The sequence below is a fragment of the Zonotrichia albicollis genome, chromosome 35 (assembly GCF_047830755.1).
Source record: "Zonotrichia albicollis isolate bZonAlb1 chromosome 35, bZonAlb1.hap1, whole genome shotgun sequence".
Lineage (NCBI taxonomy): Eukaryota > Metazoa > Chordata > Aves > Passeriformes > Passerellidae > Zonotrichia > Zonotrichia albicollis.
The window spans coordinates 2181823-2187122 of NC_133853.1; positions in this window are offsets into that span (position 1 = coordinate 2181823).

Here is a 5300-nt window from a genome sequence, read left to right on the forward strand (position 1 = left end):
GATGAGCAGCTTTTCTCTCAGCCTAGCAGGGCTGGGGCACTGCCTGCAGCCACCCCGGGCACAGCACAGAGGCACAGAGAGCTTCAGTCAGTCAGGGCTGGGAGGGTGCTGAGAAGTTCCTGGGGCAGAATCACTGCCAGCCCTTGGCACAGGAACCTCTGGCTGCAGGACAATGCAGCTGCATCTCCTGGAGCCATCTCCTGAAGCTGGACCATCCCAATGCCTACAGACCCTGTGAGTACATTCTCTGACTGTCTCTTGTGCAGAGCAGCCAGGGGTGCCCAGGGCTGTCGTGCAGAGCAGGGTCCTGCAGCCCAGGGCGCTGTGCTGGGGCAGGGGCTCTGCTGCCTGCCAGGGACAGCTCTCAGCCGGCCCTGGCAGCTGCTTACCGTGCTGGGGGACAAGGTCTGGGTGGGAGGAGACAGCTGGTAAGGCTTGGAAGTGTTCTCATGGTGTGGGGAGAATGCTGCATTGTTCAGGACTGCTTCTCAGATGGCATTTAACTGCAGAACATTTCCAAGTAGATTATACAGGGAGCACAGCAAGGCAGCGACTGCATTAAAAGGAAAATCTTGCCTTTGTTATTTAATGCTCTGGGTTGCCTGCGTGGGAAATTGCACATAGATATCCATCTTGCCGTTCAGGTTGAAAAACTAAAACCAAAAAATTTCTCACAGATTTGAATAAAGCAGGCAGTGACAGAAATCAGCAGAGGGCCCTTTACAGGCAGCATCAGTGTCCCTTTTCCAGCCTCCTCAGGGTTGCTCTGACATTTCCATCAGAGCCTGCAGAGCCAGAGCTGCCCCTGGGCAGTGCCAGAGCTGGGAGAGGTCTGCAGGGCAGAGCTGAGCCCCCAGGGCTGGGCTGGGCTCTGGCAGCACTGCAGGGCCCAGCCCTGGGCACAGGGAAGCAGCTGCTGGCAGGGACAGCTCCAGGCAGCAGAGCCCCGGGCAGGCAGTGGGTGGAAACTTACTCCAGGATGTGCTGGGATATTTAAAGTCCTCTCCAAACCCAAGTATTCCATGATTAATTTTTTTACAGATCCCCATGCCCACACATTGCAAATGTCCAACAGCAGCTCCATCAGCCACTTCCTCCTGCTGGCACTGGCAGACACGCGGCAGCTGCAGCTCCTACACTTCTGCCTCTTGCTGGGCATCTCCCTGGCTGCCCTCCTGGGCAACGGTCTCATCATCAGCGCCGTAGCCTGCGGCCACCACCTGCACATGCCCATGTTCTTCTTCCTGCTCAACCTGGCCCTCAGCGACCTGGGCTCCATCTGCACCACTGGCCCCAAAGCCATGCACAATTCCCTCTGGGACACCATGAACATCTCCTACACAGGATGTGCTGCTCAGCTCTTTTTTTTTGCCTTTTTCATGTCAGCAGAGCTTTCCCTCCTGACCATCATGTGCTATGACCGCTACGTGTCCATCTGCAAACCCCTGCACTACGGGACCCTCCTGGGCAGCAGAGCTTGTGCCCACATGGCAGCAGCTGCCTGGGCCAGTGGTTTTCTCTTTTCACTGCTGCACACAGCCAATACATTTTCCCTGCCCATGTGCCATGGCAATGTTCTTGGCCAGTTCTTCTGTGAAATCCCACAGATCCTCAAGCTCTCCTGTGCTAAAACCTTTCTCAGAGAACTTGGGCTTCTTGCTGTGTGTGCCTGTTTAGGAATTGGCTGTTTTATGTTCATTGTTTTCTTCTATGTGCAGATCTTCAGGGCCGTGCTGAGGATTCTCTCTAAACAGGGACGGCACAAAGCCTTTTCCACCTGCCTCCCTCACCTGGCCGTGATCTCTCTATTCATGAGTACCTCATTTTTTACCTACCTAAAGCCCCCCTCCATGTCCTCTCCATCCCTGGATCTGGCCCTGTCAGTTCTCTACTCAGTGGTACCTCCAGCCCTGAACCCCCTCATCTACAGCCTGAGGAATCAGGAGCTCAAGGCTGCAGTGCGGACAATGATGACTGGATGGTTTCAGAAACATTAAACTGCTGGCCAGTTTCTGCAAATCACTTGTAATAAAAGTCATCTTTGATACTTCTGCTTGGTTTCATTTTGGAGGTTATTTCTCTTTTTATTTTACTTTTTTCACCTTGTCCACTAATAAATATGATTGTTTGTGCCATTTCTAATTTTGTTTCTCTCCACCTTCCTTGTGGCAACAGCCTGTGTCAATGAGGGGCTATGCTCTTGGTTGCTTTAAAGGAACTAAATGATCTCCCAGCAGAGTTTCCTGCAGAGATGCCCTTTTGTTGCCTTCTCTGGAGCTGCAGCAGCAATGTCTGTTTGCAGAGCTGGGGCAGATCAGTGCTGGCCCAGCAGCTGTGCCCAGCAGCAGCAGCACTTGGTGTTGCCAGTGCTGCTGCCGTGGCCCTGCCCCGCTGCCCTGGTGGCCCTGGTGTTGCTGCATGGCCTGAGTGCTCTCAGGGCTGGGCACAGCCCTGGGGGTGGCAGTGCCGGGGCTGCAGCAGGGACAGGCCATGGGCACTGCTGGGGCAGCACTGACGCCTCAGCCCAGGCGCTGGGGGCTCCAGGCTCCTTGCCCAGGCTCTCTCAAGAACACACCCAGGCCAATGCTCGGCACAGAAAACCCCCGTGAGCAGCACCAGGCTGGCCGTGGGTTGGCTGGGGGCAAACAGCATGGCTGGGGCTCTGCAAGGGCCCTGGGGCAGACGGGAAGGAGCAGCAGAGCAGGGGCTGATCCATCCCCAGTGCGCTGCACAGCCCAGGGCAGCGTCCCAGAGCGTCCTCATGGAGCTGCCAACAACATCCCCCCTCTGCAGCCCTGGCCTCTCCCCCAGCTCACACAGGTGCCCCATCCTTGCAGGCACAGACACGGCAGCACTGGCTCAGGAGCCCCTGTTTGCATTGCACACAGCAGGCAAGAGCACCCCCATGCTTTATGTGTGAGGACATGAACCTGAGGGAGCATAAATGCCATCAGCCCCCGGGGCCAGCAAGGGCTGGGGGACACAAGGGAAAGCACTCAGCTTTGTCGTGGCCTCTGCAGTCAGCCAGAAAGTTCGTTCTCATCAGCTGGGAGTATCCTGTCCCACTGCAGATGCTGTTGCTGAGAGCCAGGGCTGCCTGGCAGCCACCCCCAAACTGCCCTGAGCATTTCCTTGGCTTCCCCTTTGCTTTCTTTCCTCTTCCTGATACAGATGTCTTCCTATAGCCCACCCCTGTTCCCTCCCCTGCAAACAGTCCCTGTTTGCCTTTCTTCTCTGGCCCCACTCCCCACTGCAGTTTCTGACCTGGCCCCATGGGAACGTCCCTTGGGCAGCAGGATCATCCTACAAATGCTTCAGGAATTGTCTGCAGGCTCCTGCAGCGCCTTCTGCTGCTCCCTTGCCAGAGGCACCCCACCACGCCAGGGGGGCACATCTGGGCTGCTGTGTCTGGCTCTGGGGCTCCCTGTTCTGGGCAGTGAGGAGGAGCTGCAGAGGCTCTGCAGGACTGACAGGATGGGCTTTGGGGCTGGCAGGAGAAGCTGAGGGACCTGGGCTGCTGGAGCTTCTGAAGAGGAGGCCCAGGGCTCCTCCTGCAACTGCTCCAAGGGTACTTTCAGAGAATCCCAGAATCAGCAAGGGTGGAAAAGACCTTGGAGATCATCAAGTCCAACCTGTGCCCTGACACTGTCTTGTCTTCCTTGAGCCTCCTCTTCTCCAGGATAAACAACCACAGCTCCCTCAGCTGCACCTTACAGCTTGGCCTGCTTGGCCACCTGGGCACACTGCTGGCTCATTTCCAGCCTGCTGTCCATCAGTCCCTGCAGGTGATGGAGGAGACCATGCTGCTGTTCAGCCCCTCTGGCACCTTGTGGAGAAAGGGAAGGGAAGGGAAGGGAAGGGAAGGGAAGGGAAGGGAAGGGAAGGGAAGGGAAGGGAAGGGAAGGGAAGGGAAGGGAAGGGAAGGGAAGGGAAGGGAAGGGAAGGGAAGGGAAGGGAAGGGAAGGGAAGGGAAGGGAAGGGAAGGGAAGGGAAGGGTCCAGATCCAATTCTTCCTGAAATGTGGGGTTTGCTGGCACTGCCAGTGCCTTGGCCTGAAAATTTCCCTTTTCTGGCACAGCCCAAGTACAGCCATTTGCTGGCACAGAAATACAAAACCTGGCAACTTCCTGCTACTGAGTCTGGCACCTCCCACATCTTGTGTTTGCTGCCCCAGTACCCAGATTTGGAAATTTCCTGGTGCCCGCACAGCCCGAGTCCAGTGATTTGCTGACACAGAAAGCCAAAATGTGGAAATTTCCAGGTTCTGACTCCAGCACCATCCAGATCTAGTGTTTGCTGAGACCGTCAGTGCACAGATTTGGAAATTTCTCGGTGCCTTCACAGCCCAGGTCTAGCAATTTGGTTTTAGCTATCTTAGGCAGAGAAGTTCTTTTGGACTGTGACTTTCCTTTTTCTTGGAACTGTTTAAACCTGCTCTGGACTGAAAACCCAGAAAAACACTGGCAACAGCTCACACCTGTGGGCCCCCGAGCTCTGGGACGCTGCATTCCAGCACCAAAGGGACTTAGAAGAGACCAAGTGAGCCAGCTACAACCCACAAAAAGGACTTTCTCCATTTGCCATTGCTTCAGCACTGTCTGAGGTTTTATTTAATATTATTCATTTTCCATGCTTTTGAATACTTTACTTGTTAAATAAACTGGGTTTTTTTCAGTATTCTCAAGTGAAGTCTTTTCCTGAACTAGTAGGGGGAGGGGACTACTTGAACTTGCTTTCTAGACAGACCCCTTTTGGAGATGTCCTCCCAAAATTTGCCCTATACCAGCATAAACAGTCACAATGAAAATTGCACCGGTGGCATAATTTCCTGGTGGCAAATCTTGCTACATGTGATAAATAGGTATGATTTGTGCTGATAAAAAATTGAAACAGTAATCAATATTGATACAGTAATTAATATTTGAAAATAATAAAATGGTTAATAGTTAAAAGTTGTAATGCCAAAGAAGAGAGGGAAAGGAGGGGCTCCACCCACCCCCCCTTCCCAGCAGATGTTCTCAAGGACCACAGGAAAGAAGCTGAAGATTACAGTTGCTAAAAATGACCAAGAACCTGGTTGGGTCCAAGAAAATGCTAATTATAAGGGACTTATTGCTTTGATATGTAGATGCAGTGATATGTTAGTCTTGGCTTATATTGTACTGGCTTGGTGCGCATGTGTAACCCAAAGGTGAATTAAAGGACAACGAAGAAGACTACAGGGCCTTCATCAGTGACGACCCCCAAAGACTTGTGCGACCACCAAACCGAGTGGTGGCGCATGCGTGGTAAAGGTGGTA